The sequence below is a fragment of the Cupressus sempervirens genome, chromosome 2, assembly GCF_028749045.1.
Source record: "Cupressus sempervirens isolate cs-2001-9-10 chromosome 2, ASM2874904v1, whole genome shotgun sequence".
Lineage (NCBI taxonomy): Eukaryota > Viridiplantae > Streptophyta > Pinopsida > Cupressales > Cupressaceae > Cupressus > Cupressus sempervirens.
In genome coordinates, this window is record NC_143119.1 from 123,475,200 (window position 1) to 123,497,216 (window position 22,017).

General features: G+C 33.1%; 1 pseudogene; it reads left to right on the top strand.

Moving 5' to 3' along the window:
- The first annotated feature begins 1,130 nt into the window (after positions 1–1,130).
- LOC149571329 (E3 ubiquitin-protein ligase RGLG1-like) lies at positions 1,131–14,430 on the top strand (annotated as a pseudogene).
- The last annotated feature ends 7,587 nt before the right edge of the window (positions 14,431–22,017 follow it).

The window sequence follows — 22,017 nt, forward strand, 5'->3', positions numbered from 1 at the left end:
ACTAAGATATTGAACCCAACATAATAGATTGTGAAACCTATATTTGGTTGGGACTATAACACTTGGTGCAAATGTCACTATTGTGGAGAATTTGGACACATTGGAATGAATTGTGTAAAACATCACATGAGGACAAGAGACACTACCAAAAGATGTTTCATTTGTACAAAACCTAAGTTTGAAGGAAAATGTCATAAATGTAAGAAGCATGGGCACAAATCCTCATAATACAAAACTAAGATATTGAACCCAACATAATAGATTTTGAAAGCTATATTTGGTTGGGAATATAACACTTGGTGCAGATGTCACTACTGTGGAGAATTTGGACACATTTGAATGAATTGTGTAAAACATCACATGAGGACAAGAGACACTACCAAAAGATGTTTCATTTCTACAAAATTTGGTCATCTTACCAAGAACTATATGAATACTTGAAGAATTGAAGATAAAAAGAAGGCAAAAGCTTATAACATTAGAAACCAGATGAGACAATAATAGGTTCCAAAATCTTCTAAGAATACAAGTTCAAGCAATGATGATAATGTCACTCAAGAATTGGGTGACTCCATTTCTAGTTGATCTCTCATAGGAAAATTGGAACTAGGATTCTGAAGATATCTCACATCAATTCTAGTTAGCAAAATGAAATATCCAAATCAGCATTCAAGATGCAAAGAGATCATTGAGTAAAAGATGCAAATAATTCCCAAGTATGGTTAGGTTACAGACCTTATCGAGCAAGGTCGGGTTATAAGACCCCATCGAGAAAGGTCAGGAGCTACTATATTTGTTGTGTGGTTATTGATTCATGGAAGAATCTACTGAGCATTCAATGCAGGTGAAGTGGGTGACAATCTATAGTTTGAGTGAACAATTATATGAGGCATTCATGTCAAAATTTGATGAAAAAGGGAGAAATCAAAGTCATTACTCACTATGAATTTTTGAGAGCTATCTGTGCAAAGAAATTCTTAGAACATTCAAGTGATTTGAGAGAATTGTTATTAAAGGTTTTTTAATTCTCTAAAACCTACCAAGTGAAGATGACATCCATCAGTAGTGAATCTAAGACAGGTTAAGTCATGTTAGTTCAAGGAATAGAGTGGAAGGCACCAAATTTTAAGATGAGTCCTAGTATTGCAAAAACCCTAGATCCGAGGATAGCACACTTGAAAATTCCACCAAAGGTATATTTGATCAATGATATCCATTCACATTTTAAATGTGCTATTCAAGACATTGGAATGTTGGAGATGGATGAATTGTTGAAGGAATTATGCATTAATGGTGTGTTGAAACCGAAACATCAACATCTTTAAACTAAACATTTAAATCACATTCCACATATGCCATAGTATTTTCAAATGAAATGGATAAGATATATTCTTAATCATGTGCATAATGGTTACCTATGGTTGGAACAACCTATTTTGATAACCAAGAAGATGATCCATAAGATCACTAGTCTTCCTATGTTGACAAAAGAAAAAATGACCAAAACCCTAAGTTGGGTCAAACTAGAAAAGAAAACCCTTGCCAAGTGGAATGGAAGGGGAATGAAGATCAGCTATGTTACAAACATGGAACTTAATTTTAGGATACATCTCATAGCTCACAAGATTTACAGCTTGAGCAAACTGAACAACGTGTCATGCGAAGCAATGTATTTAGCATACAAAGTGGTCAAGAATAACCTATCACTTGACCTTGCCAAGTTGATTTTGAACTAGTTCAACAAGAACATGGATAGTATAAGAACTTTTAAGAACAATCCTTGTAAGTTTAGTTCACTTTTGACTTGTCTATTTTTTATGTACAAAATTTCTTCCCATCTAAAGGTATAGTAGTATGGAGGAAGGATGTACCTGTTCTTTATTAGATCAATAAGTATATAGCTGAAATGGGAGAGAAGTATGTAAGTATTATGGACAAGTACTTTGATGCATTCAAAGAGAAGATTAATAAAAGATTTAAGATCCCCAAGAGACTAGTTGATGATTACAAAGATGATGTTTGTTTCATTGTTGATGGTGACAAAGTATATATTCAAGTAGTTAGACCAAGGACGATATGGGTAAAACCTCTTGGTTATGAGGTAAACATAGATGAAACCAAGGATTATTGAGGAATTTATTAATGAGCCTATTGACCCTAAATCTATATACTTTGGCACTTATGATGAGGCAAAGGCTAGAATTGGACTTAAAATCAAACTCCCTTAGGCAATCAACAAAGGAAAGAAGAGAAATGCCAAACTAAAAACTAGTTCCACCCTTATGTTGATTGAAGGTAAAGGGGATAATATTGAGGATGAAGAAGTAGAAGATGAAGAGAAATTAGAGGATGAAGAGCCACTAAAGAAGAAAGATAAGGTAATTATTACCAAGTCTACCAAGACATCTACTACTATGTTTACAAGAAGATCATCTAGGAAGAAAGCAGATAAAGAAGGAGATGTAATCTTCAAGAGGCCTCCACCTAATTTTGTGGAAAGGATGACAAATTTAGAATTAAGATCTGGCATAAAAAATTTCAAGGCACTAAAGTATGAGACTAGGACTATAGAGGAGTAGAAGCAAATAGAGGAATTGATAATATCTAAAATTGGTAAATGGAAGTATTCTCTAGACCAGCTTGCTCAATAGATTCCTGATATTCGAATGGAGAAGATCAAGCCAAGATGAGAGAATGCCATGAAAAATTTAATAGACATATATGAGCAGATCCTAAGGAAACTGATGCCAAGTTTAGATGACAAGGAGCTAAATGAATCTCTAAAGAAGAATAAAGAAAAGCTTACTTTGAGATTGAACACTTGCCTTGTACTATTGAAAGACATTGAACGTGTAGTGAAGAATGCTACAAACACATTGAAGAACATTTATCTTCTTCACAAGCCAAGTGATTTTGTGGTTAGTGTTAGTGAAAAATATGAAGATGATGATGAACAAGAAAAGGATGAGGAAATTTATAATGAAGAAGTTACATATTTTGACAATATAGACAATGAGGAAGAAGAATAGGGACATGAAGCTACTGAGGAAGATTTACTAGATGCTCAAGATACTAAGGAGACCAACCTAGAGAAAATTGTTATAGCAGTCATAGCCTCACTTCCTAATTTACCAAGAAAAACACTGAAAACATCAAGCCCAGAGAAAGCTTCAGTAGGATTGATTGTGATTAACACTAGAAGTGCAAGCACTCAATCAATCTTGGCACCTATCTAGCTTAGCACCACATTGACTGAAGTAACAAGCACTTAATCTACTAAGTAGCCAACACTTCCCTCTATATTAGTTTTGGTAAATCTCGGTATTTCTACTATAGTTATTTCAGTAATAAGTGTAGTATCTATAGCTACTCCTACTATTTCTACAATTGTTTCCCTTCTTGGCATGCAATTAATAAGTACAAAGATAGTTGAAACCAATTCTCAATTGAGTACAAAATTTTTGGGTAAAGGAAAAGAGAAGGAAGAAGACATAAATCTTGATGAGGAGATTATAATTCCAAATTGGGACATCTCAAATCTCAATCCTGATCAGATGCATGTTTTTCGGGAAATTCTTTAGAAGAAAGCCAACCAACAGAGACTTAGAGAAGAAAGGAACAAAGAATTCCAAATAATAGAAGATGCAAAGAATATCCTTACAGTGGCAGTAAATACAAATGTTGATACTTCTCAACCAATTTTGAACTAGGTAGTAGCGGTAGTCCAAAAATTCAATGATGATTTGAATGGACAAGAGAAATTATTTTAGAGAGCTAAGAAGAAGTTTGAGAATAAATTTTGGGAACTAATTGCTCAACAAATTGCTATCCATCAAGTAAAATTATCTGCTATTCTAGGCTCATTGGAGACCTCTTGCAACAATGTGTCTTCACTATTTAGTAAACTTTATGATATCTCAAATTTCACTAGGGAAATAAAAGATAAACTATCAAAAATTGATGAAGATCTAAAGGTAAGTGCACAATAGTTGCAACTTGACCCAAGCTATAGCTCTGCCCATTACAACAAGATTAGATTCCTATCTAATATGTAGGTAGAATTGTTGAGAGAAGAGGCAAGAATAAGAACTACATTGATAGATATAAAGGGCATGATTCTCCCAAACATGGATGCATTGCAGAAACACATTGCACATGCTAAAACACTTATCCATGACAACAACTTCTCCATTGTAGACCACATGATAGAACTGTCAACAGAAGTGTAAATTGCATTGCACACATGCAAGGTGTTGCAAGAGAATTGGGACAAGACATTAGCATTAAATTTGAAGGTACATTCAAATTTATTGCCATATTTTGGCATTACTATGTAATATATATAGCATACATCTTTGGCACTAAAGTCAAAAAGGGGGAGAAGATGTATATCATAGAGAAAATCTATATTGTGTAAAGGGGAGAAGATGTACAAAAAAGAGGAGAAAATGTATATATTAGATGTGAAAAGATGTATAGTATACTATATATTATGTATGAGGGAGCATTATAATATTATTCATGTACAGATACTTAGAGGTACATCTCTTACAAAACCAATTTTGAAAAATCTCAAAAATAGTATACTCTACTAAGTTAGAGACATAAGGTGATGGATAAAAGATGTTCTTGAACATTTTGAATTCAATTTTGACTAATAAGTGTTTTTTTCACTAATGCCAGAGGGGGAGATTGTTGACATTATAGTCATATTTTTTATTAGTGACATACACTTATTCAAATTATAAGTATCTACCAAGCACATTGTATAGTTAATAGTGTTAACCAAGCATTTTAGTTGCTACTGAGTCCAAGGGACAATATTCAATTTGCACTGAGTAGTTACTACCAAGGTGTTGATCAATAGTATAAACCAAGCATCTTAGTGTATGCCAAGTTTATTAGTGCAAACTGAGTTGTGCAGTGCTTACCAAGTTCATAGTTGATGTGATGTGAGTCTAGTGTTAACTAAGCCACTCAGTGTTAACCTAATGACTCAATTTATACTAAGCTCATGATCATAACATTGACCAAGCTATGCAGTATGAATATAGAAATTCGATATATATGCCAGGTTTCATAGTATTCGTTGAGTCACCAGTGCAGATTGAGTTCAAGACTACTTGGAGGTGATTAGTATGGACCAAGCTTCTACGTCTATTGAGTGCATAATGATGTTGAGCATTGATAGTGGATGTTAAGTATCAAAACCTCACCAAGCTAGTCTCTAGAACCTAAGTTCCTGTAGTTGGGCTGACTTTGTGGTTTTTGTGTAAACTTGTATTGTAGCTGACTTTGTAATTTTTAAATTGGATTGGTATATATGTAATGTATTATATCACATCCAATGTATGATATGGAAGTAATGTAATAAGAAGATAAGATTATAAGGAGCAACAAATGTTTATCTATCACATCAAGGTGATTACTATACTCAAAAGAATCTCATTCAGCAAACCAAGTTGTAGATCAAAGATCAGCTACTATTTTGTCCTAATAGGTGGATCAATCAAATCCTTTCATAAGGTAGACTTAACAGTCTTATGTAAATCTCTTTACTAAGTGCATACTTCAATGTATGTTTGTAAATCCTTTTGCACGATGGACCTAATAGTTCTTATTGCTCCTAATAGGGGAGATCATTAGAAGTGATCATTGTAAGCCTTAATAGGCCAACTTTATACTATAGTACTAAAGCTTGTGGGTATCATCCCCACCCTAGTTTTACTTTCTATTTGGAAGGTTTCTGGGTCACCAAATTGTGTGTAAAAGTGTTATGAATGCTTTAATGTTTTTAGTTTCTCATGCATGCAATTAGATTAGAATACTCATAAAGGATTAATTGCTAATTAAGGATTAAGTTTTATTGGTTATTGATTCACCCCTCCCCTCTTAGTAACTTATCCTATCATAATATTTCCAACATGAATAGTAGGTGATCTCTTCTGCTACTTAGTACATCAATAAAATTTGTAAACACGTGGAAAACACCAGAATTTAAAGATCACTCAATCAAAATAATATAAAAAAACCATTGCCTCCATTACACTCCATGAATATACATCCAAAAATTATAACACACTCTAACAAGAATCACTACACTTAGAATGAGAGCACCAATAACATATATTATTGCATCAAAATAACAACCTAAAATACATATTTAATTTATCAATTTATAGGCAACTCTCTCCTCAATTTGTGTTGAGAGTGAGAGATTCATTTATGAAAATGCATGCTAAAAACTAATAAAATAAATCTAATTATATACAAATTGATTCTCTAAGAGGTTCTAAGTAGGACTCCACCCTTGTTTATATTAATTAATGGGTGGATGAGTCTTTACATGACTTAAAAACAATGAAAGAAGATAAGAAGAAGGAAGATGTTATATGATGTAGGAGTCCTTGGAAATGAAAAATATAGAAGCTCAACCTTCTCTAGATGTTTGTACGAGTTAAACTATTGTCAAGTTGCATTTCTAGTGCATGGAAAGCTCTAAATTTGAAACTGGCAGTTAACTTTGCACGCACCTCTAACTTCTTCAAAAACTTCAAGAACACCTTTAGAGAAGAACACCTTTGGAGAGGAACACCTTTCACACCTTGTGCACCTTTGGAGAAGTGCACCTTAGTGGCAAGTCCAAAAAAATCAAAACTTTCCAAGTGTCAAAACTAAAATTCTAGCTTTTGGTTTTCTTTCCCCTTTATACTAGAGCTATGTTTGGATGTTTTCTCTTTAAGTTATCTATAATATCCATCACTTGGGTTAAACATGGAAAATATAAAGCATCATACTTATCCTTTACTACTTGCCAGTAGTTTCCCACTTCTATGCAAGTTTCAACAAAGTCTTCTAGCTTTACATCCAATTCTAGCAATGCCTCCTCTTTCTTAAAATATTTCCTAATGTCTTCATTAGTTGAAGCTTCCTCAAAGGTCTTCCAATTTTTTTTGACAACTTCTTGCATAGAAATGAGTTTATCCCTTGACTCATCTTCAAAAATGTCATGGCAAGCATCACTATAATATTTCTAAGCTTCCAAAATCTACTCTTGGGTTTGATCCTTGAGCTTATGAATATCCACATGTAATATCTCCATTAATTTATTACTAGTGAAAATCTTCTAGATGCAATCATCTATCTTATCCAATTCATCTCCTGTATATACATCCATGAGCACATGATACCTATGGCCTTTTATTAACTATAATGATTGAAGATCTTTACCTCAGGTATGTACCTTGTCCATTAATCCAAAATCTTGGTCCAATATAGAAACTAGCCTATCAACACTAACTTTCATATGGTTCAATAGTTTAAGGTTCTCCTATATTATTTGCACACCTTTTTCCTCAAAACTTTCCTACCATAGCTAACATGCTTTTAAAAATGGATCCAATTATTGAATTGCCTTCTCCTTTCAGTCAAGTGTTGCACCTAGAGTCACCTCAAGATTATTAGGGTCCAAAGGACCAACCACTTCATGCAAATAGCCTCTTAGAAGCTCATTCTATTTTTGGAGCCTCAACAATTCAGAATCATCTTTTTCTAGGTGGTTAAACACTTCTTTAATTCCTATAGTGACCATCAATTTAGTAGTGTCTATAGTGGGCTTTCCTAGCAAGACCTCTTTAATATGATAACATTTTGGGGTTAGATCTTCAATATCTACATGTAGAGGATGGAAGGAAATATGATAGAACAAATCATAGTTTTGATTCTTCATAATAAAGGCCAATATTCGTGCATCACCCATAGGTAGCTCATGTTTCTTGAGGGCTTCAACTAATTCTTTCATTCCCTCATACACACTACAATGAAATTGCCTTTTATGCCTAACCATCACCTCTTTCTTCAACTATCTTGGAGTAGTTCCCATTAGATACATATACTTATATGAAGAGAGGATTTGTACCGCTAGACCCTTTGCCTTATCGCTCCTCTCCAGAGTCTTTTCTTTCTATGAGAGATCTACATCAGGCATCCATGTGTCTATTGAGTTGATAGTCTTCACCAATGTATCTTGAGAAGTTTGTTGAGGTTCTTCATATATTTTCCCCTCTTTTGATGCTTCATCCATGGGTATTTTTTGTGTATCTTCTTTTTTCACAACTTGTACTTTCTCTTCATTAATAGGAGGGAGAGGAGTGGTTAAACCTTTATCCAAGAAAGATAAATCTTAACTTGGTGATGGTGGGACACTTAGAGGTCCTTGTGGAAAAGTTGGTAGTTGAATCCAATCTTCTCCCAAAGGCTAATTTATTGGTGTATCCCTTATCTTATCACCTATGAGTTCAGTACCCATAGGAATGAAATAAAAATATGACATTTTAAAGATATTAGTCTCTTGACCCTCTTGTTCATCAACACACTATTGCTACTCATCCTCCAAAGTCATAACCTAAATAGGTTGTGTGGGAATAGATAGTGGCATACCATGGAACTCCTTCTTCTTTCTACCTCATTAACCCTAGCTAGGAGAGTCCTCTGACTCAAGGGAAGGTTATCCTCTTCATCTTCTTCATACTCTTCTTTAGGAGTGGTTTTTGGGACTAAAGGAATAGGAATAACCTTTCTTTGTGCTTTCTATCTTCTAGTCCTTTTTATTGGAGTTTTAGTCTTAGCTCTTTTAGGAGCTAATGGAGAGGCTTATTCCTACTAAACATGTGGGGACACCTCTTGTGCTTCTTCTTTAGGTCCTTGTCCATGTTCTAATAGTAGCACTTGTGGATTATCCTAAGTTTGAGTGGCTTCTACATTTTTAGGCTCTTGGTTCTTAGGTGCTTGAGTTGCTTCCTTAGCTTGGGTCCCTTCAACTTTAGGCTCATCTCACTAAGTAGAATCTCTTTTTCTTGTATTATTTCTTTTTTCTACTTCATAGTATCCAACTTCCCTATCATGTTGATGCACCATTTCTAACCTAATTGGAGATTGGACTGTAAATATTGGTATTGTAACTTCCATCCTTCTTCCCCTTACTTGGTGAGCTATGGCCTAGAAGACTACTATTTGAGGAACTAGGTCCAACTTGAATGGCCTCTTAATCCATTCCTTGGTCAACTGGATGATATGCCTCACCCCATGATTGATATCTACATTTTCTTCTCTATCAATTTATGTGTTCATGATCATCCGGTCACATATCTTATCCTGATTATATAGGGGTTCTAGGACATTTGAAGTGTCTTGTTAAATAACCTTAAATGGGACCTTTATTTTCAAGGTACTTCCTACCAAATATAGAGTCATCCTACAATAATCCCTTTTCTAAATATTGTAGCCATCCACTGCATTCATCCAATGATCCCCTATGGCATCTTCATGTTCAAATTTTTTTCCTACCAACTATTGAACTCTACCAATCCTATCAAAACATGGATGAGGGGAGTTATAGTCTTCCAAGGAATATTGACCCTATTCTAAATCAAAATTCATGATATCCTACTTATTCTTGACTCCAAACAAACCTATGGTGATGGTCCATACCCAGGTCTTCTTATAATTTTTCATCACTCTATCATAGGCAGATGAGAGTTGTCCTGTAATCTCTAGAAAAATAAGTCTATCACATTGATACCTAGGGAGCTTCTTAGGATTAATAGTTTTGCCCACTACCCTTAAGTAGGTGAATGTTTTAAACTAGATGTAGTAAGCAACTATTTCTACAATTCTTATTGTTGCCTCTTCTAACATCATTTTTGCATAATCACCTTCAATGAATCAAATGATTGCAAAAATGAAGGCATCATTCACTATCATGTACTCTTTACTCTAATTTGACAACCTTTTCTTCACCAGTTGGGGGTATACCATATAAGGCTAGGCATTAGCATCTTGCATTCCCCATTTGAAAAATATTGGGTAGTCCATAGTCCTTGCTACTAACAAATATACCAAATACGAAGTCATATAAAACCTTGGAGAGGCTTTGACATCCACCATCTATTCATCTAAATTCTCACTAAGAATTATGACCCAATCAATTGGCATTTTAGTTTTTCTAATGGTCTCAATGAAATTTACCATCTAGATGTTCAAGTGCCCTACTACTCATAATCCCATAATCCTTCTCAAGAGCACTATGGAGTATCCAATATCATCCTTCATATAACCTCCTTTCATGTGAAAATTTCTTGCTCTTCACCCCACTAGTGTTCTATCGATTAGATATGATGACTGAATGATTTCAGTTGCCTTCTACTCATTATCCCTATACCACCTTTCTACTTGATGATAAGCCAACCTAATATATTGATCTACCTTTGAAAGATGAAAGAATTTCTCTATGTTCTTAGGTATTAGATCTAAGATGATCTCTCCTATTATGCTTTTCACCACTCTTTCTTCTGTCACATAATTTTCTGCCAAGGCCATAACAACTTATGAAGACTACACTGAAGTAAGATATGAGGCTGCATTAACTAACCCAAATCTGATAAGTGCAAAAATCATTGGGGATCTCTCATTTGGCTTGTTTCAAAGTACCATGAATGCATTCCAATAAATATGACCTAACCTAGTGTCCCAAATCTTTGAATGCACATCTTGGAAGTGAGATTTCAATTGGACACCTTGAAACTCAAAGACCACTGGTTTTGGAACACTCTTCACTATGAGTGAGGACAAGGAAGATGCCATTTTATCTGCTTAAAAAAGAAACAAATTAGTCTAGAAGGTGGAAATTTAATCCCTAAAAAAACCCTAATTACTAAAATACTAGACCTAGGATGCAAAAACATCAGAAAAATTCTCAAAGACCTTATTAATGCCTCTAATAGGTAGTTCTTTAGCACACCTTGAGGGTGCACTAGGTGTGCTAGTACACCAAAGAAAGTTTTAAAAAATAAGGGTGCACACATGCACACTTTTTGGGGTGTTCATGTGCACACCTTTATTGTGAAAAGTGTTCTTAAGTTTCAAAATTAAATGGTGCATAGTTGTGCACCTTGAAAAGGTGTGCACCTACATACCATTATTGTTGTGTCTTAGGGTTCTTAGTTTTAAAGGTGTGCATATGCGCACCTTTCCCTTAGATGTTTTTATAGTTTTTTTAAGGTTTGTTAATACAAGATGTGCACACTTGCACACCTTTGAAAGGTGCACAAGTACTCACCTTTTGACTTAGGTCTTTTGTGTTTGTGTGTGCAGGAATCCCAAAGATGGTGCACCTCTATTGGTGCGGAGTTGTGCTCACCAAAATCTAGATGAGATAAATGAGTAAGGAAGAGGGAGGGGTCCTAACCTTTTATAGGCCAAGGATGAAGCACACCATTTGGGAGTGTGCACTAGTGTATGTAAGTAGGTGCACACTTCCAAAGGGAAGTTCTCCTTCACTAGCACAGTTAGCACACTAGCGCACCTTGTGGGGTGTGCTAGTGTGCCCTTTTACCTTATAAAATCACATTTCTTTTTGAAATTCTTAGTTTTTGGAAAATGGGCTCTTCAAGCAGAGGATCAAGCAAAACCTAGACTCTAGATAAAACCCTAAAAAGACTCAGACCCTAGAATAGGGGTCTGGGAAAACAAAACAAAACTAGGGGGTCCCCATTTCTCCTAAGAAATGGGGCATGCATTGTGAAACCACAACAAGATCTTTGTGCAACTTTATCAATATTGAATTTCTAAATTAGCATTAATTCAAACATTTTCTTCTATTTCCTTAAGAATTTTATTTTATCGAACTATAAATATTTTTTAAGTGGAGTAAGTCAAAGGACAACTGATTGAGATTCACATTTTAGTGTTCATTTGTGAGAGGCTCCCATTATGAAAAGGGACAATTTATGTAAACCAAAGGATAGCTTGTATCATGACACATGAAAAATTTAAGCGATGCAAGTTCTATCTGGGAGATAGTAATAGGACCACAAAATTAAGAGAAAAGTTGTAGTTGTCTTGAGGATAAGAAAACAACAAAGTATGAGTATATATAGTAGGGACATGAATACTATAGAATTGAAAATAGAATAATAGAAGACATGAATATATACAACATTCAAATCTGACATGAATATATGTAACAAGCACATTAATACTATAGAATTGAAAGTAGAATGATGCATACATGAATATATACAACATGCACATGAATACTAGAGAATTGAAATTTGAATATGTATATAGAATAAGAGTCTATGTTTGATATGCAGACTAAGTCATACAACCTTCATAATAGATCCTATTCAAGAAAGGTAGTATATTGAATAATAGTCATTACATCATCAAGAGTGATTAAGCTATGAAGAGGTGCAGTTGGCAACAAGGGTCATGGCTTGGTATTGAAAGGATAAATAGATTGTCTCATGATGTTGGTTTCCATTAATACTTTTTGACTTTTATAATAGATTATAATCCATGCTCAACATTTTAGACTAATAAAATTTAAATGAACTGAATTTAAAAGCTCTCAAAAGTGGTGGGTTTGTGATATTCAAAGCTTATGATTTTTTGAAGAAAATTGTCATATATTAAGTATTTTATTTTTCATTTTTCTTTATGATACTTGTATCTGTATCTATAGAAACTTGGTTTTTTATTTAAAATGTTGCAACATTTTTCAATTTAGAAGCTTTCTATATGCTTAAAAATTTACTATCTTTAAAAATTATTATGTAAAACCTTTTTACAAAAAAATATGACTCTGGAATGCTTCTATATTTATTGTAGGTGATTGAAGCTCTTGCACAAGCTAGCCTTGAATCATCCAACTTGATTGTGGGTATCAATTTCACAAAAAGAAATGAGTGGACAAGTTTTCCTTTGCCCTGTCAATGATTTAAATTTTTTTTTGGTTTTAGAAATGTTTCATGTGAGGTTGTATAGCATTTCTTCTTTTCCTTGGTTTCAATTGGTAGCTCTGCAAGCTTTCTTCTCTTTGTTTCAGTAAAAATATAACCATCATTATGGATGTTAGGTGTGAAGTCTTTTAATTAGCAAAGTTTACACCATCTTGGAGATAATCCAAATCCTTATGAACAAGAAATTTCAATTCTTGGATGAACCTTGTCTACTTTTGACGAGGACAACTTAATTCCTTATTTTGGTTTTGGGGACGGTAAGTTTCAAAGTTTTTTTCATATTATCTTGCCAATTTGTTTTCATATGACACTTTACAGAGTTCACAGGAGGCAAAGTGAAAAACTTTTCACTAATAATAAATTCTTTTTGCATCATACAACTTCAACTAATGACCAACACGTGTTCAGTTTCTATCCAGATGGTAATTTATGTAACAGATTTGAAGAAGCACCAAGATGATACAGGGAAATAGTCCCCAACCATGACTTTTTGGTTAGTAAGGATTTATATTTGATTAAGCTTGGATGTTTATGATAAAATATAAACATAGAATCTCTTGTATATTAAAGTCTTGGGCTCAGAAAGTATGTCTTTATGGAATGATTGATTGGGTTCATATTTATATTGTTCATATATCCAATATGTATTGAATATAGTTATGCCATTTACTAATGTATTTCATATTTTTCTTTTTCTACTAGGGACAATATCTTTTGCACCAATCATTGAAGTAGTGATCCTTATTGTGGAGCAAAGTGGGTCATTTTCTTTTGATAATTGCATATGGATGGATTGTATATCATTTATTTATGCTTCTTTTCAAATTTACTATTAATTTAACAAATCGAAACTTCTTTCATCTTGTTGGACAAAAAGCATTTACTTACTAGAATTCTTGAATTATATGTAACATACACTTACACTACACACATTGTCCTTATTGTTATGCTTGTACCCACCCTTAGACTCTCTTTATGTTGATCATTGATTTCTTGAACTTTTATCTTTCTATAAGTTTTCCTTGTTTTTGTGTGGGCATATTGATGATGTTTTTCCCATCTTTTGCTTCTATGTATTTTGCCTGTCACCTGATTTAATACAAGTTAAATATTTATAGGTAGCAAGAAGTGTTGATATCAAAAATAGTAACTTGACCCCACAAGAACAGAATATAGTCAATGCAATAGTGTAATCAAGGTAATATCATGTACATAACCATTCTATTTTAAATGCTAATAACCATTCTATAAACTTGTAGTTGTAATGTATGTATTGTTATGACTCATGTAGTGAATATCCACTCTCAATTGTCTTGGTTGGTGTTGATGATGGATCTTGGGACATGTTGCAAAATTTTGTTGATAACATGTTGGCTTAGTCTTTTGACAAATTCTAGGTAATTTATTAATTTTCTTGGTTTTGAAAATAAAAATAGATATAGTTGACATTGTGAGCATTTATTTTTAGAAGTCTATTCTTATGTTAAAGGTTTTACTTATGTTTTTGTAGTTTGTGAACTTTACTACAATCATGTCCAAGAGCATTCCTATTTCTAGGAAGGAGACTAAATTTGCACTTGCAACACTTATGGAAATACTAGCTTAGTACATGGCCACACTAGATCTTTAGATCTTCAAATACTCGGGTAGCTATATGTCTTATTTTGTATTTATATTTCAAATTATCTTTATAAATATCTTTCTAAAATGGAAATAATATACTATTAACCTATTTAAGATAATATTGAACTATTAGAGACAATCTTTATTGTATTATTTGTTGAGTTATCATAAACCATGATCTATTTGCAATTTTGTGCATCATGTACTTCTATGCAATAGATAAACTTTAGTGCCTTGAATGTTATAACTTGTCCTTTATGCATTCATTAGAACTAGAATATGGTGCACTTGGATATGTTACAATATTTTATAATTCATAAAAGAGTTATTACAAATGGAGATGTGGCTTCTTTGGCAAGAGAAATGACAAAGAAAGTAAAAATTATCTAATAAACTAAATACTAAATTTTCCATTAATATAATATTAAATACTTATTATCCTTCCGTAATGGTCATTTTACCAACTACCCTACTCTTGAAATGATGTCTTTCAAACCTTTGGTCATATGTACAAAGAAGGTTTCCCTGTTCTCATTAAAATATTTTGATGTTGTTGAGACCTCCTTGGGTCTGCAAAATTTTAATGACCAAGATTCCATGAAACTTGATGTTTCAAAGCTATCCTCTTGAGATCAGTAGTTATTCTATTTTAGAGACTCAATGGATCATGCCCACAAAGAACTCTAATTCACTATAATACAAGTTGGATGATAAAGGACCTTTTATTAGTTTGATATTTCTTTAATGATGATCATATTATTTATGATTCATTGGAAAGTAGACTTGTCTTTTTAATATGGATAACTACCTTATTTGTGTATTGTATGTTTAATATTGAACTTGTATAATTTGTGGCCTCTTTGTTAGTGTATTTGAAGTACATGCATACCCTCATTGTTTTGTTAACAAAGTATTGAAACAAACTTGTAAATTTGGTGTGTATTATTATTTAGTTCTGGTTTGTATTGCAATTTGAAGAATGTAAAATTAGCCAAAAGGAGAGCATTATTTGACAGAGTTTAGTGCTACATATGATGATGATGCTACCTTTTTGTTATGTTGAAGGAAGTGGTAAAATCATCCTTTATTCTCATTGACAATATATTTTTCAATACAACAATTGTTCTATGCTTATTCATGTAACAATGTTATTTATGTCTTATGATTCTTAAAGGTAGAGCTTGTCCTATTTAGGTATATGCTACAGTTTCTTGGAAATTTTCCTACCTTTACTCTTTTCATGAATGAAGTTGGGGGTTTAGCAGATGTTTTGAGAAAGCTTCTTGTGGAACTGAAAATAAGCTTAAAGATGCCCCAAGATCAAAAGAAAAATGCAGATGTTGATGAAGGAGTATATCAAGAAAGAAAATGTATTGCACCCAAAAATCTCTCAATAGATGTAGAATTAAATGCTACTAATTTGATGCAAATCAATATTTTGAGTCAATAGGTCATGTTAAGTTTTAACATGTCAGAAGTCAACAAGAAGCTTTATCACAATCTATAAAAAATGAGCAAGTTGCACAACCTTTTTCAAATCAAAATTCACTTCCAATCAATGGAAAAAGCATGTACAAATGTCAATGGAGGACATAAGGGAGAAAAATCAGAAGCACCTAAAAAGTTGTCAATAGATACATAATCAAAAGATGCTACCAAATTAGAAATTGAGAGTTTGCAACAAAAGGCCTGCTTGAGTTTTGACAATATATCAGGCAATGACGTAACTGAAAATCAAATTGAATCTTTATTGCAGCCTATAGAGAAAGTGGAACTAATTATAGAAAAAATGTGTACAAATGTTAATGAAGGAGCACACGAGACAATAACATTACAAGGAAAGAAGTAAATAACAAAACCTTTGTCATTACATTGAATAGCAAAAATTTATGTGGTTCAAACACTCCAAAAAAGGTCGTGTCTAAATTCCATAGAAGTAGGATACACTCGGCATGCTCAATGTGTCACTCTCTCCCCTAATGTAAACAAAAAAATTAGGGAAGGGGAAGTGATTTATCTAAAAATATGAGTTCATTGGGAATAAATTGTTGGAAATATAGATGGAGTAACTGAGAGTGGGGGTGAATCAGTTACCACAAAATAAATCCATAGATCCCTTAAATATCAGATAAAACTACTTACTATTGTCACTCAGTAAACATACAAAAATTGTTGTAACTTGGTAAATGTAGTGTATGTTAACTTTAACAGATCTTAAATGTTCATAGTGATTAACATGCAAGAATAAAAGAAATAGCATGAACACATGAGATACTAGATTTAACATGGAAACCCAACATGGGAAAAACCACCAAGTAACTAGCTACTGATTTTCACTCTTCTAAAGTGAGCCCTATGAGGAGCTAACCTAGTTAAAGCTTACAAAACACACTATTAGGTGTGACCTTGTTAGAGGATTTAATCACTCTATTAGGAGTGGCCTTGTAAGAGGTCTTTTGAACAATTCAATGGAATTGTCACCTTGTTAGAAGATTTACAAATAGTTTTTAAACTAACTTTGCTAAGAGATTTTGGAATCACTACTACAATGATAAGAAAGTAACAATGAAATGACTTGAATGAGATGCAACTGAATTGCTATTTATAGATCTATGTTCTGTTTGACACTAGATCCTTCCTAATCAAATATTACCTTAATGCTCCTCAAGGATATCTAACCATCCTTCAAATTTTCTCACACTTTCCTCTTCAAACAATCAATACACTTGTATACTCCCTCATTACTTTTAGAATTCTCAACTTTACCTTTCATTTATACCTTACAAATTGTCAATTCAGCCCAATTACAAGTTATCATTACCAATAATTATTACCTCAATCAGCTAGAATCAATATTTCAAATAATTACACTTTATTTCTCAAATTAACAAAATCCTTCATTAGCCAACCCTGCTCAGTAAACACTAATCCTAAAAATATTTCCTATGTTGACCAACAGAAGCTCCATTAACACAACGATCCTACAAAATCCTTTGGAGACCGAGTGAACTTAGTAAGCACTAACTTTCTTTTGTTAACCATGAGAGCTTGGTTAACACTACTTTCTGCCACATTTTCCTTTTACACCTAAGTGAGCTCAGTAGACACTATTTCCATAGAGTAATTTCTAGGAATGCTTGGTAGACACAAAAAATTGCTTTTCTGACCAACTAAACTTAGTAATCATTGTCTACCAACTAATATGACATTTGTGTAACATCACAGACAACACACAATTAGACAGTTGTATCCAAAAATCTCTCTCTTTGTCATTGATGGCAACACAACATGTCATAGCAGAATGAAATTTGAAAACAAGACTTTCTCTGATAGAAAATTTTCTTCCTCTTAGATTTTATGCCACAAACTTCTCTAATGCAGTAATCTCCCTCTGTGAAGGAATTACATAGCTTCTTCTCCAAAATAGCAAACTCTCCACAAACAAATTCAAATTTCAGAAAGATATGATGGTAAACTCTCCCTCTTTGACAACATATGCCAAAGACAACACATACCAAATGAATATCAATGTACCTTGAGTACTGATTCATATGCAATGTTCTCATGACTATGTTGCATCAATTGATAGATCTTCAACTTGGTTCTTGTTGATGCATCACTAAAACTTTATTTTAGTGAGCTTTAGATAGGGAAATGACCCCTAACTTACCTCGTAGATACAAGAATGCATCCTTAGGTAATAGTTTGGTGAATATGTTTGCAATCTATTCTTTTGTATGGACATATTCTAATATAATTTCCTTGTCCTACACCAATTCTCTAACAAAATGGTACTTTATAGCAATGTGCCTGATTTTGGAATGCATCACTAGATTCTTTGATATGTTGATTGCACTTGTTTTATCACAAAACATAACAACTAATTTTTTGATTTCAACCTTAATGCCTTCTAATAACTATTTAAACCAAAAAATATTAGAACAGTTCATTGCTACTAAAACATACTCCACTTTTGTTGTAGATTGGAATGTGCAATTTTTCTTTTTGTGTGTCTAAGATACCAACCTTTTTCTAAGAAAGAATGATCCACCAATTGTACTCTTTATGCCATCAATGTTTCCTACCTAATCAGCATTAGTAAACACTTTCAAGTCTAGATTTCCTCCAAATTTATAACACAATCCATAATCTTCAGTGCCTTTCAAGTATCTCAAGATCCTTTTTATTGCGGGCATATGATTTTCTCTAGGTTTTGCCGAGAATATTGCCACTATACCAACTACAAGAGCATTATCAGGCCTTGTATGAACTACATACTATAATTTTCCAATCATTGATGTACATAAGGTATGATCTACCTCTTTTGAATTATCATCTTTGGTAAGCTTTAGTCCAATACACATGGGAGTTCCAACTGGTTTTGAATCTTCCATACCAAACTTCTTAAGTATCTCCTTGATATAATTTGACCGAGTGATGTAGATACCATTCTTGCTCTATTGAATCTTAAGACCAACAAAGAACTTAATCTCACAAAACATAGACACTTCAAATTCTTTGTTAATTTTCTCTGAGAATTCTTTGCATTGATCATCATTCCTTGTAAACAAAGTATCATCCACAAATATTTCTGCCAAAACAATTTTGTTATCTGGTCCTTCCTTAATGTACAAGCTACTATTGTCATTAGTTCTCTAGAAACCAATCTAACTAAGGTAGTTATGTAATCTCTTATACCATGCTCTAGGGGCTTGTTTCAAACCATACAATGCTTTTTGTAATTTGTAAACCATGTCCCTTATGTTTGGATCAACAAAACCTTTAGGTTGCTCAATATAGACTTCTTCATCAATAGTATCATTGAGAAATGTTGATTTAACATCCATCTAATATACCTTAAATCCTTTATATGTAGCATATGCTAGTAAGGTCCTAACACCTTCCAATCTTGCAATAGGAGCAAAAGTCTCACCATAATCAATTCCTTCTTCTTGCGAGTAGCCTTTACATACCAATCTAGCTTTATTTCTTGATACCTTACCATCCTCATTCAACTTATTCATGAATACTTATTTAGTTCTAATCACATTTTTATCTTTAGGCCTAGGTACAAGAGTCCAAGTTTTGTTTTTCTCTATTTTCTCTATCTCTTCATTCATAGCCTCAATCCAACTTTCATTTTCTGATGCATATTTGACATTTCTAGGTTCAAAATTAGCAAGTAAATAAGTACCTTTTAGCTTACTTCTTGTCATAGTACCCTCTGATTTGTCTCCAATAATCTGATCTGGTGCATGATGCCTTCTAACATACTTGGCCAATACATGTTCCTTGCCTCTTTATTGAATTGCATTATCATCCTCTTGCACTTCAACTTCAGGTTCTGGCTACTTTGACTTGTTAGGCATTGGCTCGGTAGCTTCAGAATGTGACTTGGGTTCCTATGATTCGGTTTGAACTTCTTGCAACTCGGTGATTGAGGAAGACTCGAGAGTAGAAGTCTTATGATTGACAGATGTGTCTAGCAATGTATCAAGCTCAATGTAAACAAATCTCCTATAATCTTCTGGTTCCTTTCTGCTTTCTTCTTTAGTCCTTTCTACAAACTCATCAACTTTCACATGTGCACTTTCTATGATTTTGTGAGTAAACAAATTCAAACATCTATATGCTTTACTCTTGCAAGAATATCCTAAGAATATGTGGTCATCACTTTTCACATCAAATTTTCCTTTTCTAGATTCCTTCAAGATGTAACATTTACTTCCAAATACTTTCAAGTAACTTGCATTGGGTTTATAGCCATACCATAACTCATAGGAGGTTTTGAATGAGTCCTTCTTTAGCTGTACTCAATTTAAGGTATGAACTATAGTGTTGATAGCTTCCTTCCAGTATTTGATAGCAATGTTTTTTTCAATCATTAGAGTCCTTACACAATCCATGATAGATCTATTCCTCCTTTTAGTTATTCCATTATGCTCAGGGGTTCCAGGGGTTGATCCCTATCTTTTGATTCCTCTTTCAATGCAAAATTTATTGAATTCATTGGAGATGAATTCACCACCTCTGTCTGATCTGAAAAATTTTAGTCTTTTTTCTATTTCCTTTTCTACTCTAGCCAAATACCATTTGAATTTCTCAAATGCTTCTAACTTCTCTTGTAGATACATAACAATCATCATTCTAGAGTATTCATCAACAAAAAGAATGAATAATTTTTCTCCACCATAGCTCTCAATTCCAATAGGTCCACATAAATCAGTATGCACAATTTCTAGAATATCTTTAGACTGATATTTTTTGCTTTTAAAACTAGTATTTCCCATCTTACCAATCTAAAAATTCTTGCATAGACCAACATCAGGTTTTTTCAAACTAGGAATGCCTCTTACTTTCTTGAATTTTCTTATTTTCACCAAAATATCAAAATTTACATGACATAACCTTCTATGTAATAACCAAGTTTCTCCAACTTGAGCAATAAAACATGAACACTCACCAAGATCAAGATAAAACAAGTTACCTTTTGTTTGTTTGCCTGATCCAATCAGCTTTCCTTTATCATCTAGCAATCTTGCCTTTCCATGCATAAATTCCACCTTGAATCCTATTGGTGCTCAAAATTGCAGCTCTGATTTTGAGTTACATTGAGAGATTAAGCCCTATAAATGCCTTTTGATGCCTATGTACCTGATTGTACTTGAAAAGTGTATGAGGTGTTTAATGCTTCTAGCACCTTTCATTCAATGCATCTATACATTCCATGAAGTTAAATTTCCATTCTGAGCTAGTTTGTGAAGTCCTGATTTGAGTGTAGACACCTAAAAAACTTTTAGAAAATAAAGTATTTTTATTTTCTAAAAATTCCTGATGACATCATCATTTATTAATTGATTAATTATTTAATTAATTTATTTATTTTTATGCCATTAAATCCCTTTATCTTAATTAAAAATATTTAATTAAGGAATCCCTCCCAAAAATGTTTAAATCTTATTTAAATATTATTTCCTTATTTATTAATTATTTAATTAATAAATTGACCAAAAATCCCAAAATAAATAATTAATTTATTTTTTTCCCAAAAGTTGGCCAATTTCCTTAAGACCAATAACCTCTTCCAAAATCTTCTAATCCTTCTTTAATTTCGATTAAAGGCTAATCTCATCATTTCCTACCCCTAATCCCAACTCAAAATATTTAATCAAGATTAAATATTAATCCTCATGTTTATTAAAAATATTTTAATAAATATCTCCTCAACCCAAACCCTTGAAATAAATAAAACTTTATTTATTTCATAAAATCTTATCCTAGGAAGTTCTAGACTCTTCTAGAAAGTCTTCATCCTCATCCAAAGCCTAGACTCTTCTAGAAGATGTCTTTAACCCTAATCCTAATCTCCTCCTAACCTTGTCACATTCCCTAAACATGGGTTAAGACTTGCTAACTCAAGCCAAAGTTAACAAATATCTCCTCCTTGACCCACCCTCATTAATTGCAATCCACTTGCCATCCACTAGCCTAGTCCTAAGCCATCTCTAACCCTTCCTCTAATCATTTTTACAACCCTAAGCAAGCTTAAAACCTTCCTAATCAAGTCCAAGTCGAAATTGCTCTCATCACCCTC